The 24217-nt window shown below is 39.7% G+C and overlaps 1 protein-coding gene and 1 pseudogene across 2 annotated transcripts in view; one reads left to right on the top strand and one right to left on the bottom strand.

Moving 5' to 3' along the window:
- Nucleotides 1-24217, top strand: part of LOC102916524 (cytochrome P450 3A11-like) — a 229252-nt gene that overhangs the window by 94791 nt on the left and 110244 nt on the right. The window lies entirely within an intron of this gene.
- The window catches only part of LOC102924003 (cytochrome P450 3A31-like), a 40572-nt pseudogene continuing 23042 nt past the window's right edge, over nucleotides 6688-24217 (bottom strand). The window contains exons 4-13 of the transcript XR_013047577.1: nucleotides 23251-23350; nucleotides 20492-20605; nucleotides 20318-20406; nucleotides 19879-20027; nucleotides 14978-15105; nucleotides 14510-14579; nucleotides 12373-12533; nucleotides 11205-11431; nucleotides 9603-9765; nucleotides 6688-6882 (exon numbers count right to left, since the gene is read on the bottom strand). The product of XR_013047577.1 is annotated as a cytochrome P450 3A31-like (transcript). The remainder of the gene's footprint in view (nucleotides 6883-9602; nucleotides 9766-11204; nucleotides 11432-12372; nucleotides 12534-14509; nucleotides 14580-14977; nucleotides 15106-19878; nucleotides 20028-20317; nucleotides 20407-20491; nucleotides 20606-23250; nucleotides 23351-24217) is intronic.

A 24217-nucleotide genomic window follows, 5' to 3' on the forward strand; every position in this document is an offset into this window, starting at 1 on the left:
AGGTTACCAGTCAGGAAACAATCTTTCCAGTAACCTTATGGGAACTGCCAAATGATCAAGGGTGGGTACAAAATAACTGGATTCATGGTCAACTTGCAATAGAATTATCCCAATGACTGAGAGGAACTAATTACAGCTGCCCTAGAGGCTAGTCCACAATTATAGTGGAGAACATGGTTTAAAGAAGAGGTTAAAACAATAGAAGAACTATGTAGGACTAGAGGTATGGAAATTAACCAAGATCAGCTTCTTGGAGAAGGCTATTATTCTGATTTATAATAACAATTTTTATATAATAACCAAACCCTAACTCTATGCCACATGGCAGCCTTGCTAACTCTGTGGCAGCCTTGAATGCATGGGAGAGAATTGAGGATGCAAAGAAGAAAATTGAATCATTTACAAAAGTTATATGAAGACCAAGAGAAGTCTTTATGGATTTGTTAAAAACACCATCTTCAGCAGTACATAGAATGATACCAAATTCACAAGCTAGACAGATAATAATTGAATCTTTGGCTTTTTAGTATGCTAATGCAGCATGCCAGAGAGTGATCAGGCCATTAAATACCATATCAGCACCCCTGGAGGATTGGATCAGGGATACAACTAATATTGAGTCTTGTGACCTTGATGATATGTGGATAGGAGAGTTGATATCAAAAGCTTTGAGGAAAAATAATAATGCCAGATATAATCATTGCAGTAAACAAGGTCTTCTGAAGAGGGACTGTGAACAGGGTATTCCTAGAAACAATGTTTATTCAAGGAACAATGGCAACAGAATGCCCCTCCCTTCAGAATTATGCAGAAAGTGTGGTAAAGGTAAAGTATTGGACTAATAAATGTAGATCAACAAGGGACAGACAAAATAATCCTTTGGCTTTACTATTGGGAAACTCCCCGAGGGACCTAAACCAGGCCTGCATGGCAAATTCAGTTCAGTCCTTTCCTACCATCATAGAAGAAACCCTTTCTCAGAGCAATTAAATAATCAAATACCTATTGTAAAAAAAACATACTGCTCAGGGTAATAGAACAGCTGTAGCACAGAGAAAAGGAAATTCGGGAAAAACCATAAAGCAAATTTTATCAACCTTCTATAAATGAACAAAGACCAAATTTAAAAATACGAATAAATGATGTTCTCTTGGAAGGTCTGGTAGACACATGTGTGGATGTTACAATAATTGCACCAGAATTTTGGCATCCAAATTGGTCTCTTCAGTAGATAAATGTTCAGCTGTTAGGAAATGGAACATTATTTCAAGTGAAAGAGAGTGCAAGATGTGTTGAATATATAGGGCCAAAAGGACAGAGAGGAAAATTAAAGCCATATGTGGCTAATATAGCTATGAATTTGTGGTGCCATGATTTATTATAACAACAGAATACTCAGATTAACATCCCTCCAACCTCAGAGACAAACCATAAACTAACACATGTTTCTGAGAGAAATACTGGGAGATATTATTATAAAGAACAGTTACTGACCACCCAGATTGTACAAGGATAGGGCACAACAACCGCTGATCTTTCACCAACAGTTCTACCTTTAAAAAGGTTAACAAACAAGCCTGTATGGGTTCAGCAATGGCCTTTAACAACAAAAAATCTGCAGGCTTTAGAAGAGCTGGTACAAGAGCAGTTAACTGCTCACCATATTTAAGAATCAACTTGTATTTTTTATTAAAAAGAAATTTGGTAAATGGAGAATTGTAACAGACCTAAGAGCAATTAACAAAGTAATTCAGTTAATGGGCTCTCTACAATCTGGAATTCCTTTGACTACTCTTTTACCTAAAGATGGCCTCTTATAGTTATCAATTTAAACGACTGTTTCTTCTCAATACCCTTACAAGAAAAAGACAGACAAAGATTTACCTTCATGGTGCCTACTTATAATAATTCTCAACCGGTTAAGACATATCAATGGAGGGTTCTCCCACAGGGAATGTTAAATAACCCAACACTGTGCCAATATTTTTTTACAACAGCCATTGGAAGTAATACATAAACAATTTCCTAAATCTATAATTTATTATTACATTGATGGTATTTTACTAGCTGATTCAAATGCAGAGAATGTAGAAAGAATGTTTGAAAAAGTAAGGCAAATTTTGCCTTGTTGGGATTACAAATTGCTCCTTAAAAGATACAAAGAGGAGAGTTTATTTATTATTTAGGAGACAAAATAGGTCTAAAAAAAGTTAGATGCCCAAAGGTGCAAATTAGGAGAGATTGATTATGAACTCTTAATGACTTTCAAATAATATTCAGAGACATTTCCATTCTATGGACTGTTGTTGGGGTAAAAAATGATGAACTGAGTAATTTGTTCAAAACCTTAGAAGGTGACAAGGACTTAAATAGTGCAAGAGAATTATCAGCTAAAGTTGAGAGAGAATTGGCCTTGGTGGAAAATAGAGTACAGGATGCACATGTGGATTGTGTGGATCCAGAGCTTGAATGGTTTTTGGTTATTTTACACTCTATGCATTCTCCCACAGGAATTTTAATGCAGAGGGAAGATGTTACATTGGAATGGATATTTCTGCCAAATAAATGCAGTAAAATTAAAAACTTATGTGGAAAAGATCTCTGATTTGATTTTAAAGAAAAATTGAGACTTCATCAATTAGCAGGAATAGACCCAGCAGAAATCATAGTATGTGGTGGTAATCTAATTATACTGAAATATGATTTTGATTGTATGTTAATAAATAAAGTTGTCCGGGGGTCAGAGCTATTAGAACCATAGCAAGAGTGTGGCGGTGGTGGCACACGCCTTTAATCCCAGAAAGCCAGCCTTTAATCCCAGGGAGTGGTGGTAGAAAGCAAAAAGATATATAAGGCGTGAGGACCAGAAACTAGAAGCATTTGGCTGGTTAAGCTTTCAGGCTTTGGAGCAACACAGTTCAGCTGAGAGCTATTGGGATGAGGACACAGAAGCTTCCAGTCTGAGGAAACAAGACCAGCTGAGGAACTGGTGAGGTGAGATAGCTGTGGCTTGTTCTGTCTCTTTAAATAGACTAACAGACAGGAAAAGGAGCCCTCATTCGGGAAGCTGGGACACCGCAGGCGGAAGGGTGAGATTTTGGCTCTGAGCTCTGACCTCTCGGCTTTCTCTTTTGCATTATTTCTGTGTTTCTTATTTAATAAAACAGTTGGATACATCCATACATAGTACTTTTAACTAACGAGGACATTGACAAATTATGGGCAAAAAGTGAACTTTGGCAAAGAGCTTGCAGTAATTTTTGGGGAGAGATTAACTGCAAATATCCCAAAAGTGATAGAATTGAACTTATAAAGAGAGGTGATTGGATTCTGCCCGACATTGTATGGGAAACACCTATATCTGGAGGCAGTACATTTTATACAGGTGCACAAAAACAAGGAAAGGTAAGTTACAAATCAGAAAATTTAAGTAAAGTGGTTCAGAGTCCTTATAATTTTGTCAAAAATTGGAATTATAGGCTATTTTGTTTCAGAACCTCTCAACATAGTTACTGACTCACATATGCTGAAAGAACGGTCTTACATATTGAGACTTACATATTTATACTTGATGAATCAGAATTAATTTTGTTATTTATTCAGTTACAAGATATAATCAGGAATAGGGAGCATCTCTTATACATAACTCACATCCAATCCCATATGGGTCTCCCAGGTCCTCAAGCACAAGGTAATGATAAGATTGATAAAGTATTCACAGGAAATTTGGTGGAGGCCTCAGAATTCCATACAAACATCATGTCAATAGTAAGGGTTTAAAAAGGATTTTTCCATAATCTGGCAACAAGCCAAGGAAATTGTAAAGTAATGTCCTACTTGTTCTTTTTATAATCAGACTCCACTACCAGCAGGATATAACCCAAAGGGTACTCAGAGGAATGAAATCTGGCAGATGGATGTGTTTCACTTTGCAGAATTTAGAAAAATTGAATATGTGCACCACAGTATTAATACTTATTCAATATTTCAATGGGCAACTGCTTTGAGTTCTGGAAAAGCTGATTCAGTCACCATGTGTTTGCTAGAAGTTATGGCATCATGGGTATACATGTACAAATTAAAACTGACAACTATCCAAGACCCCAAGACAATAGATTACTTAATACTTTATTGACTTTGAATTTTCTCAATGCTAATGAGAAAGGAACAGCAGCTTCAGAGAGACATTGGATAATAGAAAAAAAAACTACAGAATTGAATCAGCCTATATACTTTAAAGATGTGCTGACCTCAGAATGGAAACCAAGATATGTGTTACATTGGGATGAGGTTTTGTTTTTGTTTCTATGGGAGAAGAAAAGCTATGAATACCATCAAAATTGATACAGGTTCTATTTGAGCCAGCGCGACCTGTTAATTAGAGGAGGTGATAGTTCATCAACCAGCATGAATATCCAATTTAAACTAACTTATACCATTAACAAATGTTTTTCAATTTGGCAGATATAACTTGCCAAAAGGGAACCTCCCTAAAGTTAGTCTTGGGGAAGTGACCCGTCCAGCAGGCCAGGTTATTAAGTAGGACCCAAGGAGGCACCTTCTGAAAAACCAATGGGGGCGAGAGAGAAAGGAGACCAGGTGCATAAAGAAAAACAGTCAGTCTGAGTCACGTCAAGGTCTCGTTTATTGCAAGAGGAAGTAGGCTTATATACACTGATGTATAGGAGAAGTGTATAGGGGAAGGGAGGGGGATGGGAAGTTTCTGAAGAATAGAAGAATAGGATCAGGGCGAGGTCTCTTCTGAAGAATAGGATCAGGACTGGGTGTGGGAGGAGGTAGGCATAGGATCTTTGGGTGGTATGTAGAGTGAGTAGAAAATTTCTTAATAAAGAAAAATGAAAAAAAAGAAAATTATTGGTTAGTCATTACAATTGAACTTGTAGTCATGTTAGGTATGTTTTCAAGGTCAAGAAGAGATATAGTTTAGATAAGCAGGTCATCTTCAAACTCTTCAGATATCTTCAGAATATGGCATTTAAGATGTTTTAATGACATAGATTTTTTTTAATGACTATGAGACTTTTCTACTCCTGGCAGCAACAATTAACTTCAGAGAAAATGATGGGCATTGAAGAAATTCCATATGAAGTTAACTTTCACTGTGGCAAAAGTTAGCCACTAGGCAAGAAAGTACCCTCAATTTGACTGCTGACAGTATGTTGTCCAAAATGGACAAGCATGACACAAAACAAATGACTGCTGATCCTTGGCAAAACAAGGTAGGAAGGCTCTTTAGAAAATCCTGCTTCACAAATGAGTCTGTCAGATATGCTAAGCCTATAGGAAGAATATTATACCTGAAAGTTGCAGAGAAACCTCAGGTGACTGTCCAGACAGCTGGCTGTTTCTGTCACATTTTTTGGAAATTGCTTGTTTGTACCTCCTGTTTTACTAGGTAATATTATTCCCTTCTCGGGTATCTGAGGGAGTTGAAGATTAAATCCTTGTAGTTAGAGTTTTCCTTGTCAACAATTCAGAAAAGAAACTCATTGAGAGGTGTTAAGTGTTTAAGTTTGAAAGACATCAAAAGATAAATTTTGGTGGTTAATATAAGTTAGGGTAGAAAGTGAATTAGGTACATTTTGAACTTACCAAAATACGATTGATAATGGAATCTTTTCTCTGAATTTGTCAAATGCAAATGGACTAACATTATTGATGTATTTATTGCTTGTATATATTGTATATAGTTACTGTACTTATTGCATATAGTTTTTCTTACTAGTTATAGCTTTTTTATTATTTGGACAAGAAAAGGGGAAATGTGTTGATATTTTATCTGTGTCTCCTAATAAAGATTATCTGAGGATCAGAGGAAAATGCCAGCCACTAAAGTAAACATAGAGTTCAGGCAGTGGTAGCCCACACCTTTAATCCTATCCCTCAGGAGGCACAGATCAGACTGGATCTCTATGAGTTCAAGACTGCACTAAGAACAGAGACAGGAACAGTGGTACACACCTTAAATTCTCAAAACTAACCATAAATGTCTAGGGGTCTGTACAGAGAGACAGGAAGTGATGTAGCTGAGTGGAGAGGAAATGAGATGGCGAACAGAAAGGCATATAGGTGTGGGTATAGAGGAAGTAGGTCTCTTTGGTGGAGGATCTCCAATTAGGTAAGTATGTGGCTGGCTTCTCTCTGCCCCCTCAGTTTTTAACTCCAATTTCTGGCTCAAGGTTTTTTATTAATAAGACCTATTAAGATTCATGTTATGGAAAGATCTGGGAGGATTTGGAGGAGAGGAATTAATATGATCAAAATACATTGTATGAAGCTCTCACAGAATGTAAAAATATACTTTGTTGGGTTTTTAAAAGAGATATTAATTTATATTTTCAATGTAACGATATTGTAGAATATTGGAGCTAAAATACAGGATACCAGTATTACAATTAGAGTTGTTACAATAGTTTACATTTTCATTAAAAACTTACTGATCAAATAACAGAGATATGGTTACTCTTAAAAGAACTTAAAGGAAATTGATGGAGACAACCAGATGTGGATCAACATGGTCCCATGAGGACCAGAGGAGGTGAATTCCTTATTCTGTCAACTAATTTAGTCAATTCCTTTACATTCTATGGTACTCTGTATTGACACTGAGAAAGGTGAATGGATGTACTGGATCCTTAACCATGGATCAAGGCCAGTCAATTAAGCCACATTTTCAACTGGGTTTTATTCATGAAGTAAATTAAAGATTCCAGTGTTCTTACATATCACCTTCTTGAAGAACACAGTGGAAGTCTTTGAGGGAAAGTCACACTCCAGTTAAGATCGCATCCGTGGTATAACCTTTAGAACAATGGGTTTTGCTGGTTGAAGAAGTAGTTGTCTGTCTAATTTCATTGGTATCTGCAACAGTGGAAGAAAATATTGAGAATCAATGAGTGAACCAACAACAACCCCTAAAGGAATATAATAAACCTTCCAGGATGATGATGCATTGCAGATACAGATAAGCTTTATTTAAGGTCATGTGCTTTGACTACCTTTTTCTCCAAGCTGTGTCAATTAGATGTTGAAAGCATGCTTCCATATTTGGATAAGGTAAAATATTTGCTGAGACTCTACTGTATACAGGGCCTAAGATGAAGTCATGTTGGTTTATGTTATTTCTGTTCTGCGCTAAGAGTAAAACAGATGAATTTAATTTCTGTTTTATTACTGTCAAGACATGGTCTCACTGTGTATCTGTGGCTGTCCTGCAACTCAGTATGTGGACCAGATTGGCCTTGAACTCACAGAGATCCAACTGCCTCTTCCTCCTGAGTGCTGGGATTTAATGCATGTACCACGGAGCCCAGTGAGTTTAACATATTTAAAGCCTGATTCTTAGTTATTATGTCATGTTGTTTGGTTTACATTTTGAAAAGTAACACTTGGTTTGATGAAACATGCAAGTTTAACCCTGAGAGGATACATTTCACCCCTATGAAAACTCATCTCCTAGATCATATGTCACCACTACAATTGAGGCTATTCAGGGCAAGTCTTTAGGAGGACAGACATTTGCTTTCTTTTCCAGTATCTATTCTTGGCTTCCACAGATGGGTTGAATGAAGAATTTTGAGTCCTACACTGTTTTTCATGATGCCCAGGCTCATGCTATTCAGTGATGGAGGGGTAGTGTCTCCAATGGAGTAATCTTCTGGTCACAGGGGAAAGGAGGGGACCGAAGTTTCATGGAGATAGAGAAGGGTAAAACTTAATATGACTGGAACTTTGTCAGAGCATTTGCCCCTTCATAATTGTGTCACTGACGCTCAAACTTGAATTTGCTTTGTCTATCTAAATCCCTATACATGCTTATGATTTAAATGCTTTAGTGAGAAAGTAGTAAAGTAAGTGAGGTTGTGTGTGGGTACAGCTATACAGCTGTCTTAAATCAAAAATCACAGAATAAACATTGTCATCCCTCTATTAATCCAGAAATAAAACTAGTTGACAAACAGAAGCTATATTCTAAATACACAAGTCCCATAAACTTTACCCATCCCTTTGTGTGAAACAAGAACAAGTTGTTCAGGAAAATGTAAATGCTTTCTCTAAATGTACCATCTACTTCTTTTAAAATTTTAAGTAGTATATATGTGTTTTCCTAGAATGCATAAAATAGATGTACATGAAATACATATACAAGTGTTATCTATTAATTTTTTAATTAGTTTAATATTTTTATGGAAGAATATTATAATTTTAAGCTATACTTCAAAACATTTACCAAAGGCTTTCAATGCAGAACCTTTTCAGAAAAAAAACCTTTTGGGGATTGTGGAAGAATGATATGAGGTGATATACAAAAGACAGGGGATGTCCTTCAATACTGAGAGAAAAAAATAAAACTAAACTGGAGGCTTTAATCACAAAGTATTAGCATAGGTGATAAAAATGACCCATAGAAGTCAATGGTGGAGTATAAAGAAATGTGGAATTAAATGCAGGAGGAAGACTCATGGGGAATGAATAAGAACTTGAAGTATGAGAGCAGAATATGATGGGGGAAATGGTACATGATTTATGGAAATGTGACAGCTACCTCTTTTTGCCTCAGAGTTCCAGACAAAAGATTCAGAACTATCAAGATGCCCCATAAGTTTGGAGTTCATCATAACCAGCAACTTCTTAAAGATTTTTAATTTCATGTTGCCTGCACATGTGTATGTATACCACATGTGTGAGGTCTCAAGAAAAGCCAGAGAAGGACATCGGAGGCCCTAGAACTGGAGTTAAAAATGGTTGTGAGTCACCATGTGAGTGCTGGGAACTGAACTCAGGTCCTTTGTAAGAACAACTAGTACTCTTAACCAATGAGCCATCTCTTGAGTCCCAGCAATTGTGTTTTAAAATAATGATACTCAACTTGGCATCACATGGGAAGTCAGAGATGAACTTTTAAAAGCATACTCTGTGTAAATTATTTTATAATTTTAGAAATGCACAGGCATCATGAATTTCTAGTTTTGTTTTTATATGGGATGCCATGTAGGCCATGCTGGCTTAAAATTCACTAAGTGGCCATGGATTACTTGAATTTCTAACCCTCTTCCCTCCCCCTACTGAGTGCAGGGATTCCAGATATTCATCACCACTGCTACTTTATGTTGTTCTGAGGATTGGAACCAGGTGGTAAGAATTTTCCAACTGACCAACATCCCTGACCCCATTATGACTTGTTATTCTACAGCCAGTGGTTGGCAAGACTGTCAAAGGAGGGCTTCTGTGAGTGCCTGAAGAATACACCACGCAATAAACATGAAGACATGGTCACTGCACCTCTTGATGGCATGTGACATATCCAATCTCCAATGGACATGACTGGATCTTCAAACAGAATGCATGTAATCCTATCGTATTGGCCTGCACTAACTCTTCATAATGCTACACTTGTGCTCTATATTGACCCAGAACCAAAGGCAACTCAGCTCTTGCCTGGATGCAAATAACTCATTTGGTCATCAAACAAATTAGCAAACCTCAAACAAGCAGATTCATTTTTACAAACAGAACCTTCAGCTGAAAAAAAAAAACTGTCTCCCACAAAACATCATTTACAGAGATAGTTTTCCCCTCACCTGTGTTTCTTTACAAGGCTGGAAGGAGAAGTTCTGCAGCACTTTAGTGAGAGCAAGTTTCATGATCATGAGGGTAAACCTCATGCCAAGGCAGTTCCTGGGTCCGATACCAAAGGGAAGGTATACATAAGGATTGATGTTGCCCTTGTTCTCCTTACTGAACCTGGAGACACAGAGTAATGATAAGTCAACAAAAGGTAGAAACATATGAGCTACTTACATGTGTTTGCCTTTAGACATCTAACTGGTAACATGCAGGTAGTTTGGGAAAGTTTCATTGAACTTCTGCTTCCAGGTATTCAACTGTGAGAAATTGTACACTAAAGGTCCTGTCCATCTCCCTTGCCCTGTAAGAGTTTCCACATGGTTGATAAGACAACTTCTGTTTGAAAGACTATTCATCCTCTGTGTCCACTAGTGTAATTATGGTGTAATGGGGTAGGGGTAACCAACCACTGTCTGATTGGATTTCAGTTCCAATTTACAAAGAGAATTAATGCCGGGTACTGTAAATCTGTTCAAAATCTAAAGGCTATGGAGGTCATATGCTCTAGGGGTGAATATACTACTTCTATTTTGCTAAGTGGACATGGTATCAAACTGTCCTCCAAATACTTATGTTTACATACAAAAATTAGTGCTGCTCTCAGCCTTGATCAGAGAAGCTTCTGATTGCTGTGGGAGACAGTTAACGCTGAGACTACATTACTGGTCAAAATGCTGAAAATGAGAGATGATAGATTGCTCAGCACTTAATAGGACATCTATATCATCCCCAGCAAGGCTCTGGAAACATCTCAGAAGAGGTGGCAGAATAACATAAAAGCAAGGGAATGAAAGGGTGCTGTGAAACAGCACTATCTGGACATGACACAGCCATTTTACTCATGTACATTCAGGAGCTGTAGTTGCCTATACAAGACTAGACCCATGTTGATACATTCCATCATGGATGTGGGAGGGAGCTCATGAGGTTCCATCTCCCTAAAGAGCTGTTGACAACTAATGGTTTCTGTGGTAGGAGGAAGTTTCTCTTCAATGGTGTCGCTACTGGTGAGTTGTCCATTCTCCAGTAAATAACTCCTATACCTGCTACTCTTGTGCAAGCAACCCTAATTAAACTTATGAGTCACAAGGAAATAGGAAGATATGAAAACGGGAGGAAGACTTGTTGAGGACATGCAGGGATTCACCATTGTGGGAGGGAGAAGAGACAGGGTAATGTGAAGTGAAAATGACCAAAATACATTATCCACGCATGTAATTGTCAAAGAATAATAAGAAAAGAGGGAGGATAGATCTCCAAACTCTAAAAGTTCATTCAGGATAATGCTGGGTCCATTGCTGAAAAGCATGTGCCAGTTAGACTGAAGGAAAATGGGTTCCTGTCTCACACTTAAGATGGTCATTTTCTATTTGAGGTAGAAGAAAAACACGCTGTGTTTAAATTCTCATATTTTCTTCCCACTCTCTCTTGTTTTTTCTTCCTTTTCTCTGCCATTCTCACAGAATGCAAATGGATGCAAAATGACATAAGAGACATCATAGCATATACAGGCAAACATGGTTCAGGGTGGGTTCACACTCCGGGGATTCTGGTACCTTTTAGGGCGGAATTCCTCGGGCTCTGACCAGTACTGTGGGTCATGGTGAAGAGCATAAATTGGTGCTATCACTGTGGACCCTTTGGGAATAAACACACCATCCATTTCAACACCTTGTTTACAGACCCGCATAAGTCTGTTAGAAATTGGGTATAATCTGAGAGTTTCATTCAACACCATGTCGAGGTACTCAATCTCCATCAGTTTATCATAGTTGGGAGACTCCTAGGAAGAAAGAAAAAGATTTGTGCTGGGATTTTACATTAACTTTTAATAGGTCTGAATTGTACTGTTGAGTTCTCAGTAGCTCCAAAGCTGAATTCAGCATCGAAAACATCCTAGGCACTCACAAAACATTTCATAAGGTTTTTAAATTATTTTATTTTATGTGTTTATAGGTTTTGCCCACATATGTGTTTTGTGCACCATGTGAGTGCAGTGCCCACACAAGTCAAAAGAGGGTGTCAGATCCCTTGTAACTGGCATTACAGATGGCTGAGAACTTCCATTTGGGGACTGGGAATCAAACCTGGATGGGTCTTCTAAAAGAGAAGTTAGTGCTCTTAACTATTTAGCCATCTATCTAGCCCTTTACAAAGTGATCAAAATGATCCTGGAGGTGATGGTTTTAATCTCATCACTCAGAAAGCAGAGTCAGGCAGATCTCTGTGAGTTCAAGGCCAGCCTGGTCTACAGAGGGAGATCCAGGACACGTACACCAACAACACAGAGAAACCCTAACTCGGGAAAAAATAACAAACAAACAAACAAAAACCCCATAAAAACAAAGTGAATAGAATAACTATTACTTAAGGCTTAAAGATGTCTCAGTTTGTGAACTGTCTACTATGCAAGCCTGAGTTTAGATACACATCATTCATGAAGTCAGACACAGTTGCACACATCTATAATCCCAGCAGTATGGTGGGGACACAGAGTAAATGCATGACTAGGCAGACTGCCTAACAAACTGATGTGCTCCAGTTCCAGTGAGAAAGCATGTCGTAAAACATGGTGGAGAGTGATTTAGGAAAATACCCAGTGTAGGTCTAGGATACACACACACACACACACACACACACACACACACACACACACACACACACACACCACTGAAGGTGATCGGTGTTTCCTTTTCCCTCCTCCTCCAAGCACCATACATTCACCTTATTGGGCAGAGCCAAATCAATCTCCTCCTGCAGTGTCTTCTGGTTATCAGGGTGAGTGGCCAGTAAATACAGGGCAAAGGCAATCGTGTTGCTGGTGGTTTCGTAGCCACCAAAAATAAAGATAATTGACTGGGCTATGATCTCCATGTCAGACAGAGCTGAAAGTAAGAAAATATTTCAGGAAAACAGGTCAGGGAAGACCATCACAGAAGAGATGAGGAGACAATCAAATGAGGCTCCTGCTTCCCTAGAGATAAATATGGAGAAATCATTCGGTCACCCTGGGGCTGTTAGCACCCTGACATCCATGGAACACAGCCAGAGAAGGGGAAGATTGCTTCAGCCAGGATGTCCCCTGGTTTATGCTCTGGTCCTCATCAACCTCAGTGGGCAACTTCACGACATGTAATTTATTCTCTTTATAAAATTTGTTTTTATTTTTACTTATGTGCATTTGTGTCTGTCTGGACAGGGGCCATGTGTGTGAGAGATGCCCTTAGAGTTCAGAAGACGCATTTGATCCCCTAGAGATGGAGGATCAGAAGGTTGTGAGCTTAGAGATAAGTGCTCGAAACTCAACTCTAGTCCTTTGCTAGAACTTAAGGGTTTTCTTTTTGTTTTTTGTTTTTGTTTTGTTTTTGTGTGTGTGTGTGTGTGCACATGTGTACAAGTGCCCATAGAGGGCAGAAGATGCCATTGAGGCCCATAGAGCTGGAGTTACAAGCAGTTGTATACCTTTTCCACGAGTGCTATGATTTTATTGTTGGCAATTTTTTTCCAATTAGTGTAAGCACTTGCTACTAAATTGAAACTGGACTATAAACTCAAAATCAGTGGGTATTTTTTAAATTAGTATCTATTTAGCAATCAAAATTGACACAGAAGAACTAAGAATATGTAGCTCAGTAGGTGGAGAACTTGCTTAGCATGCTTGAAGCCATGGGTTCAATCCCCAGGACTGTATAAACTAGGCATGGTAGCACAGATGTTAAAAGGTAATTCTTAGATACTCCATGAATGTGAGGTCAGCCTGGGCTACATGAGATCCAACCCACAAGGTTGAGGAGGTATACAAGTATTTGAAGTTAGCTGAATACATGAAAGGATTTCAAGCAGACAAACTGGAGAAAATTTGAAACATAAAATATATGATGACTTTAAAAAGCAAATTTGGGGACCTAGAAGATCATATTGTTATATAAAAGCAATTGTATGTACTAGAAATAAGCAAATATATAAGAATGGAAGAATCCCTTTACATTAGCTACTGAGGAACACATGTAGATTAAAGTCTGAAAATTAGCAACTGTGATAGTAATAATGGTTTTAAATTAAAATATGATCATAGCTGTGAGGCTCTAGAGATATCTCAATGGATAAGAACATATGTTGCATAAGAATGAAGACCTGAGTTTGAATCCTCAGTCAACATGTAAAAAGGCAAGTGTGCTAACACACACCTGTAACACTAACTCTGTGGATTACAGGGACCTTCTGACTGTCAACCACCTCCAGGTCTAATAAGAGACACTGTGTGGAGGAAATAGGGCAGAGAGTGGTTGAGGAAGACACTTGGTGCCTTCCTCTGGCATTCACACAGGCATGGGGTGCATACATGTGCACATACATGCATATGCTACCTGAAGAAGATAAAAATCTATAAGTGATTTTTGTGTGTAAAAAAAATCAAAAGAACCAGTGTGTTTGAACAAAGAGACTTTCCTCAGATGTCACTTATTCAATACACAAAGAAAAGTAAATCTTTAGCACAGATTAAGGTAGAGAACACATGTACATCAGGGGCTGCAAGAAAACACCAGCACCATTTGGGTACATTCCTCCTGACTGGATGTTTGGAGTCAGATGTCTAGGCAGAGTTCCTAGTCAGTGTGCTGGGAAAGACCTAGGGAACACACAGAGACCACTGAAGATTCCATTGTGGCTAACTTTCATGTTTGGAACACACGTGTGCCCCTGTGCTTCTAGAAAATTCCCTGGAGACAATAGCCATGTCATCTTTTCATCAACTCCACAGAGGTATTCTTCTGATAGAAAGCCTTCCCATACGTTTTCTGAGAGATCTGACTGCTCTCTGAGAGCTTCCTTGTCCATAGTCCAGAGAGTCCTTGTTTACCTTTATGAGACTCTTTGTCTTTGGAATTGTTACGAGTGTTCATCATCAGCTGAAGAAAATCCACTTGGTGCTAGAAGCAGAAAGAGAAGTTGATAAAACAGAAGCCTCTCATTCCTAGTTTCAAGACTTATATGCCTTTCTGCTTCCTGCCATCACTTCCTGAGATTAATGGCATGTGTCTTTCCAAAGCAAGACCTGAGATCTCAAGTTCTTGGAATAATGGTGTGTGTCACCATGCCTGGCTATTTCCAGTGTGGCCTTGAACTCACAGAGTTCCAGATGGATCTTTGCCTCAGGAATGCTAGGGTTAAAGGCATGTGCTACCACTGGCTAACCTCTATGTTTAATATACTGGCCTGTTCTGTTCTCTGACACCCAGATAAGTTTATTAGGATACACAATATATCAACCACAGCACACTGCTCACATGTTCACAGCCTAACCTCTCAGGGGACCACCACATTTTACCTTCTGGTTAGAATCCAGGTGATTTTCCTTCATTCTGTCCATGAACTTTTTGAAAAATGCTATTGAATCCTTTGAGAATATGGAGACATTTAACATCTCATATATTGGGATGAGGAATGGAAAGAGTACTGGAAAGGATACATAAAAACAAGTTTTACAAAGAGTCCTGCCTCAAGGACCTAGGCCCTAGGACACATCCAGTCCCTGGGAACCCCCACCCATCTCTGCCCCAGCTGCTGGCCAGCAGGGCAGGCTTCCCCACCTAACCCCCCATTGGACCCTGCAATCTACAAGACCCATGCCCTACCACAATATCCATTGCCCTGTCACACCAGTGGCTTCCTGAGACACAGAATCCAGCAGCTCTGACTGGACCAAGTGACCTGATAAGACCAAGAGCAGCTCCCTGAGTCACAGAATCAGCTAGCATGGATTGGACCAAGAGCAGCTCTGTGAGATACAGAGTCTGCCAGCTCCAATTAGACCAAGAGCTAAGATTGGACACAGAGTGGGCCCCTGAGACACAGACACAGAAAGCACAGAGTGGACCAATAGCAGCTAGATCAGACACAGGCACCTCTTGCACCTATTGGAGGAAGAGATGGGTAGATGTCAGTGCAAAAATACATACAACAGCATAAAGAGCAATATGGCATCACCAGAACCTAGCTCTCCTACAACAGCAAGACCTGAACACCACAATGTTCAAGAAGCAGAAGAAAACAACCTTAAAAATAACTTCGAGAAGATGTTAGAGGCCTTTAAAGGGGAAATGAAAATTTTCCTTAAAGAAACTGAGAAAAAAACAAAAAAATGGAATAAATCAATAAAGAAATACCACTCTTGGGAATATACCCAAGGAATGCTTATTCATACCACAAGGACACATGCTCAACTATGTTCATAACAGCATTTTTTGTCTGGAAACAACCTAGATGTCCCTCAAATGAAGAATGAATTAAGAAAATGTGGTACACATACACAATGGAGTACTACTCAGCAGAGAAAAACAATGACGTCATAAGGTTTGCAGGCAAATGGATGGAACTAGTGTAGATGTAACCAATCGTCTTATTAAAATGAGAAACATAGAGCCAATGTAAAAGAGAAAACAGAGAGGTCAGAGCTCAGAGCTAAAATCTTACCTCCTGCAGTGCTCCTAGCTTCCCTGAGAGAGAGTTTCTTCCTGTTTGTCTGTCTTTAAATAGTCTTTCTGTTCTGCCTTCTCATTGGTTGTAAACCCAACCACATGACTGCCTCATCACTGCCTGTAAGTACCGCCCTCCAGGTCTTAAAGGCGTATGTCTCCAATACTGGCTGTATCCCTGAACACACAGAAATCTACCTAGCTCTTCTAACCACCACGCTCTTGCTATGGCTCTAATAGCTCTGACCCCAAGGCAACTTTATTTATTAATATACAATTAAAATCATATTTCAGTACAAATAAAATATCACCATAAACTAGAAAATATCATCCTGAGTGAGGTAACCCAGACTCAGAAAGACAAACATGGAATGTACTCACTCGTAGGTGGATACTAGATGTAAAGCAAAAAATAACCAGACTACAACCCACAGCTCCAGAGAAGCTAGATAACAAGGAAGACCCAAAGAGGGACATGTGGATTGCCCTGGGAAGGAGAAATAGTTAAGATATCTATGAGTAAACTGGGGATGAGGGGTGGGAATTAGAGGATAGGGGATAGGGGATGAGAACATAAGGGAATGGGATGATTGAGCTGGAACAGGGATGGAGTGGGAAAGCAATGAGAGAGATACCATGATAGAGGGAGGTATCATGGGGATAGGGAGAAACCCAGTGCTAGGGAAGTTGCCAGGAATCCCCAAGGATGATCTCAGCTTGGACTACTAAAAAATAGTGGAGAAGGTGCCTGAATTGAACTGGCTTACCCCAGTGATCAGACTGGTGAATACCCTAACTGTCATCACAGAGCATTTCTCCAATGCCTGGTGGAAGCAGATGCAGAGATTCACAGCCAAACACCAAGCAGAGATCCAGGAACCCAGTCAAAGAGAGAGAAGAGGAATTCTATGAGCAAGTGCATCAGGATTTTGATGGGGTAACCTGCAGAGATGACCAAACTAAACTAATGGGAACTCATGACAGTTGGGTCAGTGGCTGTGCATCCTGCATGGGACTAGACTAGATCCTTTGCATGGTGAGACAGTTGTGTAGCTTGATCTGCTTGGAGGGTCCCCGTGAGGCAGGATCAGAATCCATCCCTGGTGCATGAGCAGGCCTTTGGAGACCACTACCTCTGATGGGACACCTCGTGCAGCCTTGAGGCAGGGGACAGGGCTTAGACTTGCCTCTACTGGATGTGCCTCCCCATGTGGTAGGATGGGAGGGAAAAGATGGGGGGATGGAGGAGTGAAGAGGGAAACCTTTGATTGGTGTGTAAAAAGAATGAAAAAAATTCTTAATAAACAAAAAAGAATGAAAAGCAAGTTTTAGTGGAAATGCAAGTTTCATTTAGAGAAATCATGAAGCAATCTAAACAATAAGTCACCAAGTCTCCACCAGAAGCCATTTTCTCTGTGGCCTTGCTCACACTGGGTCACCACCATAATGCTCCTTCTGTACTTTGGAGTAGCCAAAGAAACACCCCTGACTCTTGGATTTAACTCTGCTCCTGTAGTTTGTGTGGATCCAAAAACTATAGACAGGGTCATGACATGGTAAAACAACTAAAGCCTAACAACCTGAATTTGATCCCCACATCCCACATTGTGGAAGGAGAGAACCAACTACTGTAAGCAGTCCTCTGATCTCCCCATGCCACACAAACCCCAAAGCAGGTGTTCCTGCACACACACATTCCCATACACAACTAAAGAAATAAATAAAATTTTAAACTAATAAATAAATAAGCAATAAAGAAAGAACAGCCAAGATATCATTTGTTTTTCAACTGGAATGATACAAACAAAACTAGCACCAGAAACGGTATTTGGAAATTCAAAGCTATGTGCAAATTAATCAATATACTCTTATTAAATAACTAATAGGTCAAAGAACCCCAGAGTATACTGGAACATTTGTTGAGATGTAATTTCAGGGTGCAGTGCTTGCCTAGCATACATGAGATTTGTGGATCTCCTCCAAGTGGCAAAAGAATAGAAAATGCATGAGAGAGAGTATGAAATGAAGATACACCAAGATCATGTAGAGAAAAGGCACAGGCAGGCTTATGTTGTGGGATAATCTTTCTGTACACTGTGAATATGTAATTGATAGAGAAAGTATTAAAACTCTAAATGAAGCACCATTGCTAACTGGACTCAGCACATACTCAAAAAAATACTACAGGGTCTGGAGAGATAGCTCAGCCCTTAGTACTAGTTGCTGTTTCAGAGGACAGAGGTATGATTTCCAGCATGCACATGGCTGTTCTTAACCATCTGTAACGCCAGTTCCAGGGGATTCAGTGCTCTCTTACAGCCTCTGCAGGCGATTCATGCAAGTGGTATGCATATGTCCAGGTAAAACACTCATACACATAAAATAAAAAAAAAATGACTCTTTCAAAAATGTTGAAGAAATTCAGCTATGTAAGAGAGATGATAAAAAAGCAGATATTGAAACATCTAACTTTGTTTTTTCATTGTATTAGGACTAAGGAAAAGCTGATCAAAACCACAGGTCCAACTCACAGCATATCCACTAAGTGGCAATGATCAAAGTCATGGGAGAGAAAAGCATTGCAGAGCATGGAGAGCCTGGAACTCTCCTACAGTTCTAGAAGACATAGAAAACACTCCAGCTACTTTGGAAAACATATGCTCAGTTGTTTAATATGTTAAAAATAGGGTAACTTCTTGACTCAGCAACAATGACTCTGAATGTGTTCCTCCAAAACATCAAAAAAAATTGAATATAACCTTGTATGCAAATGCTCACAGCAGCAACATTCATAGCAAACATAAAACTAACTTCAAGGTACATCAATGTATGTGGAATATTTCTTTGTCATAGACACAGGAGACAGTGACACTTGCTTCCTTTAATAGTGTGCTAAATGACAGAGACCTGTCACAGAAACCACATAGTCTATGAACCCATTGATGTGAAATACCCAGAATATGTAAATATACAGAAAGTGAATTGGTGGCTACATAGGTCAAGGCTGCTAGAAGGATGATGGTGCAAATGTGCAACATGGCTAGAACTAAGTACTCTGCAGTTGACATTGGTAATGGGCCGTGTGGACCATCAGTCAACGCAGAGTCCTAAGTGATCTAAGTGCAGAGAATAAACGACTGTTGAGTACTGAGCCCTAGATGCAGAATCTACACCAACACCCCCATTGCTCAAGGCTCAAGGAACATCATAAAAGAGGGTGTGGGAATAAAGTAAGAGCCATGGAGGGGTGGTGGAAGATGCCATATCCTGGACATGGCATGGCCCACTCACGAACTGACCACCTGCATGAGATCACGCCAATAATATTGATCAGCATCCTGGCATGCAGCACTGATTGGACTTACTGGAAAGGTACATAAATTGGGAGAAAGATGTGTTGGGGTGTCTGAGGGAAGAGAGAGGTGAGAGTTAGGGGTAGGTATAATCAAGACAGATTGTATGCAGAGGCAGGGGTAGGAGGATCACTGTGAGTTCAAGGCCAGACTGGTCTACACATCAACTCTCAGGCCAGCTATAAAAACACAGTCTAAAAGAAAAATGAAGTTCTAAAACAGAAGTAAGGGTCTACATACATTTGAATTCACTAAAAATATTAGATTGTGCCTTTAAGGGGGTGAATTATATACCAGTAGAGCTGTTAGTTTTGGTAAGTGTGGAAGAGAAAGGCAGACCTGACTAACATGGCCACAGACAAGAGCAGTGTGTCAAAAGGCAGAAGAACCATCATACATACCTACTGACATGAATAATGGGTTAAAAAGATCAAATCTTATGAGCTTCCTGGCATTTTCCACAAAAGGGTCCTTTGGGTTGTTGAGGGAATCAACATTCACACCAAATGATGTGCTTGTGATCACATCCATGCCGTAGGCCCCAAACACTCTGAGGAGAGAGACATGGGAATTTAACACATGCACCAAGAAGCCTGAAAATTTCATATTCTTGGGCAGGACAGGTGAAATCACCTCAGTACTAACCAAGCATCTTCCCCTCCTACCCTCCCCCTACCTCGTGACCTTGGTACGACCATGTTTTTTGCAACTGAATATTTTGTCATCTAGTGTCTAAAGGGAAGAAGGAGCAGCTGGACCATGTGGGACACACAGATGATGACCCTTCTGCCCCAGTTGCCCCTTCTCTCCCAGAACCGCAGTACATGGATCACTACTTACTCTTTTATGGTGATAGGCTTGCCTTTCTCTGCCTCTCTTCTCAAGTATTTTACCAAAATATCTCCATACTGTTCAATGATGGGGAACATCTAAGCACAAAACATAAAGGAATCCATAGTTAAGTGTGGGGACTCAAGTCACACAAACGTTTCACCTAGAAGTCCTTCCAGTCACCTCTTTGAGTTTTCCACTGGTGAAGGCGGGAGACAGTAAGGCTCGAATTCTCTTCCACTCTTCATCCTTAGACATGGTGACAGCTTTTCTCATAATCCCCATGGGGCCAAAATCCTAGAGTTCAAAAATTACAAATTTGGTTTTCTGTAAGTCCAGAATTTTCCATGGTTGCAAAAGTGCTAAGTTGATATCAGTGTATAACAGTTAGTTACTGACTGTTTACTATGGATCAGCCCTCATGCCAGATGCAAAAATAGTTAGAATTTCCTCACAATCCATAATAATAATTCAGGTGCTCACTGGATGGCTTATTGAGTTTTCAAACCTTTATATTCCAGGATCCTTCTAAATGTAAATCTCTCTGTTATTGGAAAATTAGTTCCAGGATTGAGGAGAAGATGGGAACAAGATATACCAGATTCTCCAGAACTATACAGATGGCAAAAGCTTGTAGACAGATAGAAAGTTATCTTTGCAACAAACAAGTTCTGCAGCTCTGTATTGACAACATTAGCAATGTGAAAATATATGTCTTCATATGGGGTGTGTGTACATGTTTGTGTGTGCGTGCGTGTGTGCACGTGTGTGTGTGTGTGTGTGTGTGTGAGAGAGAGAGAGAGAGAGAGAGAGAGAGAGAGAGTGTGTGTGTGTGTGTGTGTGTGTGTGTGTTTAGACTACAGTGACTTTGTGCTTGCTCAGTTGGAGAGCAGAGGTCTGGCATCTTCCTCTATAACTCTCTACTACATTTTTTGAGACAGAGTCTTTCACTGAATCTAGTAGGCCTTGATTTGGCTAAAAAGCTAGCCAGAAAGCCCCTAGGATCTACCTAATTTCCAAACAGAGCTCTGAAGTAACACATGCATGCTGCTATGCCCAGCTTTTATATAGATTCTGGGGATCCAAACTCAGGTCCTTTACTCCTGAGCCATCTCCCTATCCCTGAGAAAGTTCAAGGATTTGATCCTTGGGTTTTTTTTTAAGATTTATTGTATGTATGTATGCATGTATGTATGTATTATGTACGTATGTATGTATGTGTGTGTATATGTGTGTATGAACATATACACGTGTGCTCAGTGTATTCAGAGGAGAGAGTTGGATCTCCTAAAGGTGGAGTTACAGGTGGTTTTGAGCCGCTGGATATTGATGTAGGTAACCAACCCCACATCCTTTTCCAGAGCTTTCAGACACTAAGCCACCTCTCTAGTCCTGGTTTGTTTTGTTCAGGAGCTGTTTGCTTGTTTAGGAATATTACTGTAGGAATCCATTTTCCTTCATTCTTTATTCAGTGATAAAAGGGAAAACATAATTCTATTTCCCTGGTGGGAACTTCCTTCCACCTTCCATACGTATAATTTATACTGCTGTGGAGTCTCCCAACACGCCCTTATGTGACAGTGCTCAGCACAACAGGAAGAAATGGAAATGGCTTCCACTTGATGAAGGGCAGCTGCAAACTCGGCCTTCAGTCAACTTCACCAAATGACCCAAGGCTGAATGAGGGCCAGAGAAATGGCTAGCAGGTAAAGCGGCTTGCTGCCAAGTCTATCAAGCTGAGTTCAATCCCCAGGACCCACAGGGTAGAAAGAGAGAACTAATATGTTTTCCCAGATAGGTCAGTGGAATAGGGATGGCTTAAAAAAGACAGAAAACACTGAACCTTACACAAAATTAACATAAATAAAGCCATAGGTTTAAGAGCAAATCTCAAAAGTGTATAATTTGTATTCAAGCAAACATACACAGAAGGACCAGGTAAATAGTCATCAGACTTGACACTGACTCCACAATCCATGGAGAAGGAAATTGGATATACAAGGTAAAGTAAGACAACAGGCCGAAAATGGTAGCTAATGGGCAGGCAAGAAGGAATTGCCTGAGCAAGGAGCAGCTCTGTATTCTCAGTGTTTGTCACCACACAAATCTAGACCTGTGGTTAAGTACTTCACCACACATACATGAGAAAGATTCTGTGAGACAGGAAATACAAACACAATCTAGATGACAACAGTGTTTATCTGCAACTAGACTACAATAATTTGGTATATTTGCAATTCCTATTAGCAAAATGAATGCCCAGACTCCACTTGTATATTATTGTGGTAGCCACTGTGAATCTATATTTATTTCACTTTTTAAAAATTCAGTAAGTAGCCACGAGGTTGCAGTGGATACCCTTAATCCCAGCATTCAGGAGGCAGAGGCAGGTAGATATCTGTGATTTCAAGGACAACCTCGTCCACTGAGTGAGTTCTAGTACAGCCAGGACACACGAGAAACTCTGTCTTGAAAAACCCAAAATTAATAATAAAAAATAAAAACAAATATCCAGTAGAGCTGGTGGGGGGAGGGGGTGGCACATGCCTTTAATCCTAGAATTTGGGAGGCATAGACAGGTAGAGGTAGGCACATCTCTGAGTTAAACCTGGTCTACAGAGTGTATACTCTAAATAAACAAACCATCCAAACAAAATTAATTGAATAAGTAAAATATAAAGCTTTGCATTAGCAAAAGGGAGAGACTGGAGAGATGGTTCAACAATTAAGGGCACTTGCTGCTCTTCTGGATGAGCCAGGTTCACTTCCCAGCACCCATGTCAGGCCACTCACAACTGTCTGGAACAACCACACACTCTTCTGACCTTCACAAGAACCTACACACTTATGGTATTCACTCATATAGACACACATATATACACATAGATCCAAATAACAAATACAAATCGTTATATTTTATATTAATAAACAAAGTTACCTACCCGTCTGTTTGTGAAGACAGAATAGCATTCCTTCACTAGTACATTCTTTATCATCTCTGTGTCCGTGATAGCTAACACAGGTATGTGACCATCGAACAACCTGTGTGGGGAAACAGTTGATTTACCCAAGCCAGCTGCTGAAGCCAGAACCCAAAATCCAGACCTTGATTCTCATGTTATGTGACCCTCACTCTGGTTATACAACATATTGTCACAGGAGGTCTAACTTAGGGAGTCTGACCACAGATCCAGTGGAGTCTTTGTAAAGTGATAGGTAATGTCAATCAGGACACTAGGAGTCACTTAAAGACAAAACAGTTTGTAGTGGATATCTGGTAGAGTCGTTGTATCCAGGGTAAACATAAGAATGAAAAAGTTGCTTCTCACTCTATTTTGGGTAATGGCAGAATGTATTAGTTGTTTGTTGATGATATCTAGACCTTGAAGAAATCATAGTAGAGAACAGTGACTGTTTTCTATTTTTTATAGAGTTGTTTTTCTGAAGAGGTTTTTCTTCCATTTCATGACTTTAGTCACAAGACTATCCATGCTTGGAGGTCTTGGATTATTGGGTACTGCAAATAGTGCACAGTGAGGATTGAAGTGGCAGAGCTGTGATGACTTCCTTCAGAGAACATCTAGAATAGACTTTGGTGTGAAGAACTCATTGTATCCCAAACACAAATTTTGTGTATGCTCAGTAAGTAAGCTTCTGAACAGAGATTCGAGGTTCAGTTCACAGAAACTGTTCCTTCATGCGTGCAAAGAGTCTAAAATTAAATTCTGGAGGGTCTTTCCTTCTTGAACATCCAGTACAACAGGAAACACCAGACATTTGGCAACCAACATTGTGGGCTCAGAGATGAGAGTGATCCAGCACTCCAGGACTGGAGGTAAAGTTTGTGCAGAAGAGACAATACTCCAGTATGGGATAAGGACATGGGGATTTCCACATCTGGGGAGCAGC

Source organism: Peromyscus maniculatus, chromosome 23, assembly GCF_049852395.1.
Source record: "Peromyscus maniculatus bairdii isolate BWxNUB_F1_BW_parent chromosome 23, HU_Pman_BW_mat_3.1, whole genome shotgun sequence".
Lineage (NCBI taxonomy): Eukaryota > Metazoa > Chordata > Mammalia > Rodentia > Cricetidae > Peromyscus > Peromyscus maniculatus.